Source organism: Dioscorea cayenensis, chromosome 20 (assembly GCF_009730915.1).
Source record: "Dioscorea cayenensis subsp. rotundata cultivar TDr96_F1 chromosome 20, TDr96_F1_v2_PseudoChromosome.rev07_lg8_w22 25.fasta, whole genome shotgun sequence".
NCBI lineage: Eukaryota > Viridiplantae > Streptophyta > Magnoliopsida > Dioscoreales > Dioscoreaceae > Dioscorea > Dioscorea cayenensis.
In genome coordinates this window covers 12,585,427-12,600,511 of record NC_052490.1, presented here as the reverse complement: position 1 = coordinate 12,600,511, position 15,085 = coordinate 12,585,427, and the positions used below count along the sequence as shown (strand labels likewise).

Here is a 15,085-nt window from a genome sequence, read left to right as displayed (position 1 = left end):
GTAGACCGTTCTTGCAAACTTCCAAGGCATTGATTGACATAGACAGCAGGAAGCTAACATTGAGAGTTGGAGATGACAAGCTCACATACCGCCTTGCTGAAGCCATGGGGCATTCCCTTGATTTTGATGATACTTTGTATTTTCTAGATACTACTAATAAAATTAATGTTGAATACATCCAGGAAATATTTAATCCGGACCCGTACGAGGGTTCGTTCGACCAAGAGATGGAAAATGAATAAGTTATGGTGCTTGGTTCAACAGAAGAAGTACCATCTACTCCGAGGATCCTGAAGAAGATGCTTCGAAAGATAAAGTGGCCGAGGAGACACCACCGGAAATGCTCGAAGGTTGTTGGAGACGTGCATGGACCAAACAAATTGGATGAACCTTTGCTAGGTGGTCCCAAGCCCGATAATTCACCCTCTACCTTCAAGAGACTTTGTTCATCATGCTTTCAAGATATGGGTAAGAGGGCAACCTTAATCTATGAACCCCCGTGAGGTAAGACAAGTTACGTCAAGCTTAGTGACATAAAACAAGCGCTTCTTGGGAGGCAACCCAAGTGTTTACTGTTTTCTTAGTTAGTAGTTTAGTGTTTGCACGAATAAAGTGTTGAGTGTTGGTGTCTTGATTTTTAAATGCTTTTGCTGTGTTTTATTGCGGGTTTTTAATGTTATCATGTGTTTTCATGTGGATTTGGTGAAGTTTTGGTCTCTTGAGCTAGTTTCTCATGTTTTTCACCTGTATAGTTTGTATAATAGGGCAGGCTCTGAGTATGTAAACATGTTCACGAATTTTCTGCAAAGCCTGGAAGGTTTTTAAGGCATCCAGACAAAACGCACGGGATTTGTACTGGGTGTGTAAACATGTTCCCATGGATTTGTACTGTGAGCTCATCCAGAGAAGACACAAGGGCGTGGACGCGGCCCTGTGAGCGACCTCCTAACTTTCCCATGCCTGTGGGTAATTTACGCAGGGGCATGCATTTTCCTGCAGAGACTTCGCAACTTATACTGAGAGCACACAGGGGCGTGGACTTGTCCCTGTGGGTGAACATGTGAAAAACGCACGGGCATGGCTAATTTACGCACGCCCGTGCGAAACTCAGCAGAAGAGCTTTCTCCATCACAAGAGGGCACAGGAGCATGCGCTTGCCCCTGTGAATTTGGCTTGTGAATGTCCTCACCCGTGCAGAATTTCTGTGCGGGCGTGCGATTTTTCTTGCTTGGACAGAGAACCCACAGGGGCGTGGGTATTTTCCGCACGCCTGTGTGGTTGCATTCAGAGAGATTGAGTCATATCCCGAGATCTCACAGGGGCGCGCGTCTGCCCTATTGCTCTCCCCTGTGGAGGTACACGGGCGTGGGTAATTTTTGTACGCCCGTGCGGATGTTTAGAACGACAATAGGCGTGAGTTTGTTTTAAAGGATCACTGTTCCTCTTTATTCTAACATTCTCCATTCATCTGAGAGCACTCTCACATCATTTCCCAAACTCGCATTGCCGATTTGGAAGGAATTTTACTTGGATTTCCAACTGATTCAAGGTTTTCAATCTCAACTCGTCGGCAAGCCCTATCTTTTGTTTTGTTCACTAATTCTTAATTTTAATCGATGAAACTAGTTAATAATTTTTCAATTCTACAATTAGAATGATTATGCATGTTAGAACAAAGTTAGAAAGTATTTAACGGTGTATTTTTGGATTTTTGAGGTGCAGCCATGCCTTTTTCACGCCCCGTGGATCCACACGGGTGTGCGGAAATTCCACACGACCGTGTGGTTTTCTACAGCATTACTTAATTTACTAGTTTGATCGATTTTCTTTCAAATTTTGTAGATTATGGCACCTCGGTCAAAGAAGCAAGCAAAGAAACGTCCGCGTGAATCATCCTCCAAGCATCAGGCTCATTTGGAGCGTCTGTCGAGACTTCAGTTCTGACAGACTCGATTCCTGGACACGAGCATATTAAGAGATTTACAGCTGGGGGATAGTTTGTAGATGAGGTCGAGGATCTCATTTCGGTGGGTGGGTGGAGGTAGTTATTATCGATTAGGAAGGCAACCATTCGTGAGCTTACACTTGAGGTCTTATTGTCATTCGAGTTCGATAGATCTTATGCGAGATTCGACAGCATCGACATCATTCAGTTCAGAGCATTTGGACATTACCATAGCATGAGCATCACTCAATTTTCAGTTCGGCTTGGCTTGTATGAGGAGCCATTTACAGACACCAAGGAGTATTCCCAGTTACCGACAGATTACCCTGGACGGTTGACCCCACAAAGGGCTTACCGAGTGTTGTGTGGTTAGGGCCAGTATGAGCCAGGGGTGTCCAAGGCCATGTGCCTTTCCTGACATGCATACTGATATTTACACACCATTCTGAGCAGGTCAGTGAATAGCTGTGGTGATAGCACTCGAGTTCTGATCTAGCACGAGCTTTTGTACTTGTATTCGATGGTGCAACACATACCGATTCATCTAGGGAACATCATCGTAGAGTACATTCGACATCAGCGAAAGTATGCCAGATTGGGAATGATCTTCTTGGGGTCCTACATTACAAGACTAGTTTCGGGCATGGGTCCCTTCGACGTGATTTGCAGTGCCAAGAAGATGAGTACACCTGCGCCCCTTAGCCTAGAGACGATGAGATTGATGGGTATGGTCCGCAGGGTTCAGACGGAAGTTTATGCTTTGGTACTATCAGCTCCAAAGATAGCTGAGGAAGAGGGTGATGATGCCGATGCTTCTTAGCCTACTCCTGAGCCTCAGCTAGCACCAATGGAGACCGAGGAACCTCTGGTGGCAGAGGACTCACCCCTAGTACGCATGTTTTCACCATCTCAAGCCCATGATCATTTTGAAAGGCTCGAAAGTGTTGTGGGGGTGATACGGACGGAGGTCGCTGATGTCTGAGCAGAGATTGCTGAGATTCGGGCTGCGTAGGCCACATAGTATACAAAGTTCATGGCACGTTTCGACACGTTATAGCAGATTTTAGAGCATGACGTCACCTCATCATTTGTCTTGCAGACGAGGACTCATCAGGCCCCTCCATCATCACCATCACCATCTCCATCAGTACCCTTCGATCTAGCACCCGCAACAGCAGAGGAGCCAGAGCGCGGCACCGACACTTGATTTATTTTCTTTCATCTTATTACTTTTTGCATTCCATTTTGGACATGTATTTTCAGAAAGGACTTTCCTTCTAAGTTTATTTTCATATTATTGTCTCGAGTTGTATTCAATGCTTTATCTTTTATATGCTCGAGTTATTGTTTTTGTTTTATTGAGCTTCACTGAACCCCCTCGTGTATGTGTGGAGATGTTCTTGTCAACATGGGAATTAAGAACTTGCCATGGACACGGCCATGGCATTTTGGCACTTGGCCATGTGAGCTTCACAACCCGTTGGAACATTACTCCCAAGGATTTAGCTCCATCAAATGCAACACTAGGCGTCAGGGGAATATTATCTTGATTGCTTCTTCCACATTTGTTCTTGATTGATATACATTATGTGTGAGCTTGCATGTGTACATTGGGGGCAATGTACATATTAAGTGTGGGTGGGTGGGAGGAGTTTCATAGTGCACACATCTCTTTTATATTAATTTTGATTGATATACATGCTCACATAGCTGATAAGTGCTAGTGCGATAAGAATATGAAGTGTTCTTTCCTTGTGTTGAGCATTAGTTTTCGCGGGTTTTAATGCTAATATGTGTGTATTTATGTTACTTTCATGCAGGTAGGGTTGTGAGGTTGATTATGAGAGAAAGAAGCCAATGTGGGTCGTAATGCACCAATTTGGAGGAAATCTTGCTAAGGTTCAAACGTGAAGACATAGGTCGGGTTCGAGTTGTGGGAATGTGTGTCAACCTCCTCGTATTTGAGTTAGCACAACTATTTGAAGGGGCACATGGGCAGTCACATTCAAGCATTCTGACTTGTGCATATAAAACAAGATCTCCACCAACATGTCCATTACTGAAGAAGCAAAGCGATCCATGACGTAAACATGTACCCGGTTGCATTACCTCGATGAAAGCAAGGATTCGGGAGTATTTCGGACAAGTACTGTAGTAGGATACTATAGCAAAAATGTAGAAAAATACTGTAGTAGCACTGTTCACAGCTGTCGGAGAAAACAGGAAAACAGAGAATCCACACGGGCTTGTGGAAATTCCGCACGCCCGTGTGCAAAATCCACTGGGGCGCCCAAACGGGCGTGTGGATTCCCGATTCCAGCCCTTTAAAAGCCGATTTCAGCACCGATTTTAGCATTCTTTTCTCCATCTTTTTCCCAACTTGAGAGAGTGTGGTGGCTAGGGTTCGATAGGTGTTGGCTAGGGCTTTGGAGAGGTTGTATAGTCTCCAACATCTCGTGCCATTTGGAAGAAGGTTAGTGGGAGAGCTTTCGTCGGCACCGATCCGGTGAGGTGTATGCTAGGCCGGATAAAGGGACCCTTGCGACGAATAGAGGACTCTCTACAAGACCATCGCTATGACTAATGAGGGGGTTTCTATGGATGCTTTGGTTTTACATTTGATTTCATTCATTGTATCTAGCTCCATGGAGAGCTAAACCCATATTGGGTACTTTGGTATTTGTGAACCCTATGATGTTTTTGTTTCATTGAATTCCTTTATTATGCTTTCAATTAATTGATGTTTTTGTGAGTTCCAATCTTGGAGACTTGATTGTATGAATATTCCCCTAGAGTGACACTAGGGTTGAGAGTTCTTGTTGGTAACTCTTGTGAGTGAGTGACACACCATGAGAGTTAGACAAAGCTAGATTGGGGAGGATTGAGAGGGTGAGTCGAGAGGTAGCGGAGCGTCCTCTTTCCCCTCCTGTGTGATCTATCCTACCTCTACGTTCCAAGAGTTCTTTGCGGCCATAGTAGAGTGAATGGGCTAAGGGAAGACCTTCCACTGGGGCTTAGTTACGAGTGCAACAGAGTAAACCGTTGAAGTGATTTTAGCACCTAGGGCTTAATTGTGGTTAGGGATCTTCCACCCAAACCAAAGTGGTAGATCTATACACAGGAATAGGGTTTATCACTTGGAGTCCCTAGAGCTCATTGCAATTCCATGCGAGTGCGAGGTTGAGAGGTTATTTAATCTCTCCTCCGGGACATGTATAAAGTTATGCATGGTTGACTTTAGATTTGGGATCTTATAATTAAGGGTTTCCACAACTCATAGTTGCATCAATTAGGAAGTATAATAGAAGGTTCTTACACTTGAAATGATTGTCCTAGGCGGATCAATATCCAGGTACCCCATCTTTATCGATTGCCTTACCGTCTCCTTTACTTGTGCTCTCTATCTTGTTGCTTTTATTTTCGTTATTTCATATTTTGTCACACATATCACTATTCATCTTCTATAGTAGTTAAGAAACAACTAAGTGTCCTTATTCCCTACTCTCTGTGGATACGATACCCACTCATCTGGGCTTATTACTTCGACATCAGTGCACTTACCGTTTACATGCGTATACGGACGTGTCAAGTTTTTTGCGCCATTACCGGGGAGTAGGCTTGTAAAGATACTTTGCACTTTGTTTTCTTAGCTATTCATTCATTCTATTTCATAACTTCTTTTCTATCATCATTCTGATTTTGTTTTCTTTCTTTTTGTGCAGCTCCAGAATATGACCCGAGGGAACCCTTCGTTATTGATTAAAGGAGATCCCGAGCTCGAACGTACACTTAGAAGAAAAGAGAAAGAACCTGTGCAAGAACAGTCTAATCTAGCTGATTTGCAAGTAGAAGCATATGAAAGCATTACAGAACAGAATGAGCAGCAGTGGACATTATTCGATTATGCCAGACATTCAGTATTGCGGACACAATCGAGCATTGTGCGTTCCCCGATTACAGCTCAGAACTTCGAGCTGAAGGCGGCATTCATCCATATGTTGCAGCAATCCGCACAGTTCAATGGTTTGGCCGATGAGGATCTAAACAGTCATATAGAGAACTTTCTCGAGGTGTGTGATATGCTGAAGATAAATGGGGTAACGGATAATGCAAACCAGTGGCTACACTCATTACCTTGAGCATCAATTACCACGTGGGAGGAGATGGTAGAAGCTTTTCTTGGCCGATATTTCCCTCCCAGAAAATCCGCAAAGCTTAGGAATGATATCTCATCCTTTGTACACTTGGAATTGGAGTCTATATTTGAGATGTGGGAAAGGTTCAGGGAGCTCCTGAGAAAGTGCCCGCAACACAGATTCCCGTAGTTGATGATTGTTTATACCTTTTACAATGGTTTAAATTTGAGTACAAGGCAACTCTTGGATGCGGCAGTAGGAGGTACCTTAGGTAGCAAGACCGCCGATGAGGCCCGTCAATTAATTGAAGAAATGGGGTTAAACAGCTACCAAGGAATGCTAGGGAGAAGAAAAAGGTGGCCAGTCTCCATGAGATAGATGTAGTGACTTCGTTGACGGCTCAAGTGGAATCATTGAGTAAGAAGTTAGATCTTCTAACTTCGAACAGAGTGACGGCCGTGATTAATTGCACCAGTTGTCATGGAGGACATGCTCCCTCCGATTGCCCGATATCTATTGGTGATGCATCTTTGGTTGAGAATGTCGATTTTGTGGGTAATGGCATGAGGAATTAAGGAAACCCATATAGCAATACCTACAATCTGGGTTGGAAGAGTCATCCCAATTTCTCGTGGGGCAACCAAGGTCCACAAAAGGCCATAGAGCCACCGAGTTTCCAACAACAACAGCAAGCCCCAAACATGGAGAATCGTGTTTCAGGTTTGGAGACCCGGATGAACGATTTGGAGAGGGCACTTAACTAGGTTTGTATAATTATCTGATACAAGTTTCCAATCAGTTGAGGCTACACTTCGCAACCACACAGCCTCTTTGCATAATCTTGAAAATCAAGTAGGGTAGATTGCAAAGTCCTTATCTGAAAGGCCACAAGGAAGCTTGCCGAGTAACACCGAGACCAACCCTAGAGAGCATGTGAAGGTGATCACTTTGAGAAGTGGTAGTGAGGTTGAGGGTAAGCTTCCGAGCGAGAAGCCAAATGAAGATGCACCCAAGGTTATAGAGGTTGAGAAGGGAGCAAGCAAAGAGAAGGAGGTGGTACACCTACCTTTGAAGCCAAGAATCCCTTATCCCTCTAAATTAAAGAATGACCAAGGGGAAGAACAGTACAAGAAGTTCCTCAGCTTGTTCAAACAACTCCACATCAATCTTCCTTTTGTTGAGGCATTGATAAGTGCTTGTGCGATATTAATGCGAAGCATTCTTTCCTTATGTTGAGCATTACTTTTCTCTGGTTTTTACACTAATATGTGTGTTTTTATGTTACTTTTATACAGGTTGGGTTGTGAAACCAATTATGAAGGAAAGAAGCCAATGTGGATCACAATGCACCGATTTTGGAGGAAATTTTGCTAAAGTTCAAACGCGAAGATATGAGTCATATGCGAGATGCTAGAGTGTGTTCCAAGCTCCCCGTATTTGAGTTAGCACAACCATTTGGAAGGGCACAAGGGCAGTCACAATCAAGTATTCCGACTTATGCATATAGAACAAGATCTACATCAACTTATCCGTGATTGAAGAAGCAAACCGATCCACGGCATAAACGTGTGCCCGTTTATGTTACCTTGATGAAAAGTGGATTCGGGAGTATTTTTGGCAGAATACTATAGCAGTTACTGTTCACAGCCAGCTGAGAAAACAAGAATTCAGAGAATCCACACGGGCATGTGGAAATTATACACACCCATGTGGAAATTCCACATGGGCGAGTGTAAAATCCACAGGCCCGTGTGGTCGCCCGATTCCAACCCTATTTAAAGCCGATTCAGCCCCGATTTCAGCATTCTTTTCTCCATCTTTTCACCAACTTGAGAGAGGGTTTCGGCTAGGGTTTTGAGAGGTATTGGCTAAGGTTTTGGAGAGGATCTATGGCTCCGACATCGTCATTCCTTAGGAAGAAGGTTGGTAGGGGAGCTTCCGTCGAGGCGTATCCTATACCGGACAAGGGAATCCTTGGACGATGAGTAGAGCACTTTCGACAAGACCATCGACATGACAATCGAAGGGGTTTCTCTATGGATTCATTGCTTTTACATTCTATTTCTTTGATTGTACTTAGATCCATGGAGAGCTAAACCCCTAGTGGGTACTTGTGAATTTGTGAACCCTAGGATGTATAGAGTTAGGCATAGTTGACTTTAGATTTGGGACTATGTATTTAAGGATTTCCATGACTCACCATTGCATTGATTAGGAAGCATAATAGAGGGTTCTTGCACTTGAAACAATTGTCCTAGGTGGAGCATTATCCGAGTACCCCATCTTTATTGATTGCCTTACCTCCTCCTTTGCTCGTGCACTCTTACTTGTTTTTACTTTTGAGAATTGAATCATTATCACACTTATCACTACTGATTTTTCACAATGCTAAGAAGCGGGTTAAGTGTTTTTATTCCCTACTACCTGTGGATTCGATACTCGCTCATCCGGGATTATTACTTCGACAAACCCGTGCACTTGCGGGATATACGCAAGGGGACCTTGTCAGGCATTGGCTCAAATGCCTAAGTATGCAAAATTCTTGAAAGACTTGTTGGTCAACACGAGGAAGTTAGAGGATAGTGCTTCAGTGATTTTAGATGTATCTTGCTCGGCGGTTTTGCAAAAGAACATGCCGAACAAGAAGAAACACCCGGAAAGCTTCATCATTCCATGTAACATTGGCAATTTGAGTGAAGAAATGGTATTGGTAGACTCAGGGGCCAGTATCAACGTCATGCCATACACTTTCTTTCAAAAGCTAGGCGTGGGCGAGCCTAGGCCTACTCGGATGACTTTGTATTTTGCGGATCGAATGGTGAGACATCCGAGGGGCATCACCAAAGACGTGCTTGCTAAGGTGGACAAGTACATTTTTCTGGTTGACTTCGTAATGCTAGACGTCGATGAGGATGCGGATGTACCCTTGATACTTGGGAGGCCATTTTTGCGGACTTCCAAGGAATTAATTGACATGGACGGTGGAGACCTAACTTTGAGAGTTGGAGATGACAAGCTCACATACCGCCTTGATGAAGCTATGCGGCATTCTCTTGATTTAGATGATACTTTGTATTTTCTAGATGCTACTGATGAGATTGTTGATGAGTACATGTAGGAAATGTTTAATCCAGATCCATATGAGGGCCTGTTCGACCAAGAGGAGGATAATGAAGAAGTAATGATGCTTGGTTCGACGGAAAGAGTACCATCTGCTCCGGGGGTCTTGTAGAAGGGGCTCCGGAAGATGAAGAGAGCTAGGAGACGCCACCGAAAATGCTCCAAGGCTGTTGGAGACGTGCGTGAACCGAAGAAGTTTGATGGACCATTGCTAGGTGGTCCTAAGCCTGATAATTCCCCCTCTACCTTCAAGAGACTTTGCTCATCATGTATCCAAGCCATGGGTAAGAGGGCAACCTTCATCTATGAGCCCCGGTGAGGTAAGACAAGGTACGTCAAGCTAAGTGACGTCAAACAAGCGCTTCTTAGGAGGCAACCCAAGTGTTTACTATTTTCGTAGTTTAGTAGTTTAGTGTGTGCATGAATAAAGTGTTGAGTGTTGGTGTCTTGATTTTTATATATTTCTTCTGTGATTTTATTGTGGGTTTTCAAGTTCATCGTGTATTTTCATGTGAATTTGGCAAAGGTTTTTTTGTTTGAGCTACTTCTCATGTTTTTTACTGGTATAAATTGCATATTGGGACAGGCTCTGAGTGTGTAAACATGTTCAAAAATTTTTCTGCCGAGCCTGCAAAATTTTCTAAGGCATCCAGAGAAAACGCACGGGCATGTTAAATTTCCACACGCCCATGTATTTGCATTGCAAGCTCATCCAGAGAAGGCACAGGGACATGGACTCGCCCCTGTGAACGACCATGTGATTCACGCACGCCCGTGGTTAATTTCTGCACGGGCGTGTGAATTCCTGCAGAGATTGGCGGTTTATCCCGAGAGCACACAGGGGCGTGGACTCGCCCCTATGGGCGACCTTGTTAAAATCTCACCGGCGTGGGTAATTTCCGCACGCCCGTGCGAATCTCTTCAGAGGAGCTCTCACCATCCCGAGAAGACACATGGGACGTGCGCTCGCCCTTGTGAGTTGAGCTTGTCAATGCCCACGCAAGTGCGGAATTTCCATCCGGGCGTGTGAAACACTGAGCGATTCTTCTCGGGTGGACAGAGAAGCCACAGGGGCGTGCGACAGCCCCTGTGGGTTAGGCGCACGTGCGTGGGTATTTTCCATACACCCATGTTTTTGAGTTCATAGATAGTAAGCGTTTTCTCGAGAGTACAGAGGGGCATGCATCTGCCCCTGTAAGGCTTTCTTGTGGATACGCACGGGCATGGGTAATTTCCGCACGCCTGTGCGGATGTACAGAACTCCAACAGGCGCAAGTCCTTTTAAAAGGATTATCGTTTCTCTTCACCCTCATATCCTCCAATTGTCTGAGAGCACTCCTACATTGTTTCCCAACCTCGTATCGCTAATTTGGAAGGATTTTTCTTGGTTTTCCGGCCGTTTTCAAAGCTTTCTCATCTCAACTCGACGCTAAGCCCTATCTTTGATTTCATTCCCAAATTCATGATTTTCATCGATGAAACTAGTCAATAATGCTTCGTTTCTTCATTTAGAATGATTATTTATATTTAGAACGAAGTAAAAGCATTGTAATGGTGCATTTGTGGAGTTTGAAGCATGGTCGTACGTTTGTTCACGGCCTGTTGATCCACACGGGTGTGCGGAAATTCCGCACGATCGTGTGGATTTTTGCAGCTATGTTTTATTAACTTGTTTGATCGATTCTCTTTCAATTTTTGCAGACTATGGCAACCAGGTCAAAGAAGCAAGCTGATAAGAGATCGCGAGACTCATCTCCTGAGTCTGAGAGCATGAGATTCACTATCCCGAGCATTAAGCTCATTTTGAGTGTCTGTCGAGACTTCAGTTTGGACAGACTCGGTTCTTGGCCATGAGTATATTGAGAGATTTGCAACAAGGGAATGAGTTCCCTAATGAGGTCGAGGATGTCGTTTCAGTGGGTGGTTGGAGGCAGTTATTGTCGATTAGAGAGCCAGCCATCCGGAAACTTTCACTGGAGGTTCTGTCATCTTTCGAGTTAGAAAGATCCTATACAAGATTCGACGACCTCGACGTAGTTTAGTTCAGAGTGCTTGGACATCACTATAGTCTGAGTATCACTCGGTTTTCAATTTGGCTCGACTTGTATGAGGAGGCATTTACAGACACTGAGGAGTACTCTCAATTACCAACAGATTATCTTGGAGTTCTGAGCCCACAAAGAGCTTATAGAGTACTATGTGGTCAGGGCCAGTATGAGCCGGGGGTGTCCAAGGCCACGTGCCTTTTCTGACTTGCATACCAATATCTACATGCCATCATGAGCAGTTCGGTGAATGGTCGTGGTGATAGCACTAGCGTTCTAAGCCGGCTGGAACTGCGTATTTGATGATGTAGCGCATACCGATCCATCTAGGGCAGATCGTCGGTGAGTACATTCAACATCAGGGCCAGTATGCCAGATTGGGAGCGATCTTCTCAGGTCCATACATTACTAGATTAGCTCTGGGTATGGGTCTCTTGGGCGCAATTCGCTGGGCCGAGAAGACGAGTATACCTGCGCCCCTGAGCCTGCAGACGATGAGATTGATGGGCATGGTTCATAGGGTTTGGACGGGGGTTTATGCTCTAGTTCTACCGACCCCAAAGATAGTCTAGGAGGAGGGTGATGATGCCGAGGCTTCCCAGCCTACCCCAAGCCTCAATCAGTACCTATGGAGACCGAGGCACCTCCGGTGACAGAGGACCCACCCTCCTTGCGCATGATTTCACTATCTCGAGCCCAGGATCACTTTGAAAGGCTCGAGAATGCTGTGGGGATGATACAGACAGAGGTAGCAGAGGCCAGAGCAGAGATTGCCGATATTAGGGCTGCGCAGGCCGCACAATCTACAGAGTTCATGGCACATTTTGACACATTACAATAGATCTTAGAGCGAGATGTCAGCTCGTCATTTGTCCTGCGGCCGAGGACTCCTCAGGCCCCCTCTGTTTCTCTGGCACCTCCATCCCCTATTCTGGCACCCGATGACCCACCATGTACTTCATCACCAGTAGCAACAGTAGCAGTGCCACAGGGCGACATCGACACTTGATTTTATTTTCCTTATCTTTTACTTCCGCATTTTATTTTGAACTTGTTTACTTAGAAAGGACTTTCTTTCTGAGTTTATTTTGTATCTCGAGTTGTATTCATTGTCTTATCTTTTATATACTCAAGTTAATTTTGTTTTTATTGAGCTTCACTGAACCCCCTCGTGTATCCGTGCAGATGGGTGTGTCATCATGGGAATTGAGACTTTGTCATAGGCACGGCCAAGATGTTTCGGCACTTGGCCGTGTGAGCTTCACAACCCGTTGGAATAACACTCCCAAGGACTTAGCTCCATCAAATGCAACACTAGGAGTCAGGGGAGTATTGTTTTGATTGCTTCTCCCACATCTGAATTTAATTGATTTACATATGAATGAGCTTGCATGTCTACATTGGGGACAATGTACAACTTAAGTGTTGGGGGTGGAGTTCCATGGTGCACGCATCTCTTTTATACTAGTTTTGATTGACATGCATTCTCACATAGGTAATGGCGGTTCACCTTAGTTGCATTGATTGTATTCGTGAGTTTAGGAGAATTTTTAACATTGAATGTTCTCATGCTCTAGTTTATTTTAACATTGAATGTTCGCACTCTTTGAACTCATTTGGAAACTTATGTTTGATGTATAAGGGACTAGTTATAGTTGTTTCTTGTGCTAATTCCAAAAAAAATATGGAAAAAATAAAAAGAAGGAACAAAATAGTTTTATTGTTTATTTGTGGTTGTTGGATGAAAAGAGCTACAACCTATGAAGTATGAAGCTATTCTCATAAGTCGGATACTAGTTATGCCATAATGAGAGAAAGAGCGATCTCATAGGATGAGTGAAAGCTACCACTCCGGTAGAAAGAGCTACCACCTTGAAAGTGTGAAAGCCACTTTAGCGGCAGCTTTGGAAAAGGCTACCTTAGAGGATGTGTGAAGCTACTGCCATCTTTAAAATTTTGTTATTTTTTGTAGATAAATAAGTCCCTTGCACTTAGAACTTTGAGGAGTATACTTTGAGTTGTTTTGAGTGAGTTCACACACTTACAAAATTTTAGGTTTGTTGTCCTTTTTTTATTCAAGTTTTTAGCTAGAGCATTGATTTTTCTTATTTAGAGTTGAAATTTCCCTTACTTGTAGAATGCTCTCTTTGTATGCTTTGGTGAACCTAAGGCCAAGCACTTGCAATATGTCCATCATTTATGCACATAATGTTTTAATTTTTTCTTGAGGACAAGCAAAAGTTTAAATGTGGGGGAGTTTGATAACTGCTTAAGCGATAAGAATGCAAAGTGTTCTTTCCTGATGATGAGCATTACTTTTGTCGGGTTTTGATGCTAATATGTGTGTATTTATGTTACTTTTATGTAGATAGGGTTATGAGGCCAGATATTAGAGAAAGAAGCCAATGTGGATCGTAAATGCACCAACTAGAGGAAATCTTGAGAAGGTTCAAATGGGAAGACATAAGTCGGGGTCGAAATGCGGCAATGTATGCGAACCTCCTTGTATTCAAGTTAGCACAATGATTTGGAGGGGCACAAGGGTAGTCACATTCAAGCATTCCAACTCAAGCATGTATAGCAAGATCTCTACCAACATGTGCCCGTTTATGATGTAATCGTGTGCCCGTTTACGTTACCTCCATGAAAGCATGGATTTGGGAGTGTTTCGAGCCAGTACTGTAGTAGGGCACTATAACAAACACTGAAGCAGGTATTGTTCACAGCCGGCCAAAGAAGGATGAAAACAGAGAATCCACACGGGCGTGCGTTAATTCCACACGACCATGTGAACAATCCACTGGGCACTGACAGAGGCGTGTGGATTCCCGATTCCGGCCATTTAAAAGCCGATGTCAACCCTGATTTCAGCATTCTTTTCTCCATCATTTCCCGAACTTGAGAGAGAGCTTTGGGAAGTGTTTTGAAAGGTATTGGCTAGGGATTTGGAGAGGTTCTACAGCTCTAACATCGTGCTCCATTTGGAAGAAGGTTAGTGGGAGAGCTTTCATCGTCACCGACCTAGGCTGGACAAAGGAACCCTTGGACGAGTAGAGGACTCTCCACAAGACCATTGCCATGACTGTCAAGGGTGTTTTCTATGGATTCTTTGCTTTTATATTTGATTTCATTGATTGTAATTAGCTCCATGGAACGGTAAACCCCCTAGTGGGTACTTGGGTATTTGTGAACCCTAGGATGTATTCATTTCATTGAACCTCTTTATTAAGCTTTCAATTAATTGATGTTTTATTTGAGTTATAGCCTTGAATTCTTGATTGTATGAATACTCCCTTAGAGTGACACTAGGGTTGAGAGTTCTTGTTGGTTACTCTTGTGAGTGAGTGACACACTACGAGAGTTAGACAAAGCTAGATTAGAAAGGGTTGAGAGGGTGAGTCGAGATGTAGCAGAGTGTCCCCTTTCCCTTCTAGTGTGATTTATTCTACCTCCATTTCTTCAAGTTCTTTGCGGTCATAGTAGAGTGAATGGGCTAAATGATGATTTTCTGCTGTGGCTTAGTTGCGGGTGCAACGGAGTAAAGCGTTGAACTGATTTTAGCACCTAGGGCTTAATCGTGGCTAGGGACCTTTTTCCCGGACCAAAGGGTTAGGTCTACATCTAGGAAGGGGATTTATAACTTGGAATCCCTAGAACTTATTGTAATTCTATACGAGTGCGAGGTTGAGAGGTTATTCAATTTCTCCTCCGGGACATGTATAGAGTTAAGCATGGTTGACCTTAGATTTGGGACCATGTATTTGAAGATCTCCACGACTCATTATTGCATCGGTTAGAAAGTATAATAGAGGGTTCTTGCACTTGAAAAATTGTCCTAG

The 15,085-nt window shown here is 43.9% G+C and overlaps 1 non-coding gene across 1 annotated transcript; it reads right to left on the bottom strand.

The window, feature by feature from the left end:
- Positions 1 to 6,156: 6,156 nt before the first annotated feature.
- LOC120252292 lies at positions 6,157 to 6,263 on the bottom strand. The gene has a single exon (XR_005533835.1). It is a non-coding gene; the product is annotated as a small nucleolar RNA R71 (small nucleolar RNA).
- Between the last annotated feature and the right edge of the window lie 8,822 nt (positions 6,264 to 15,085).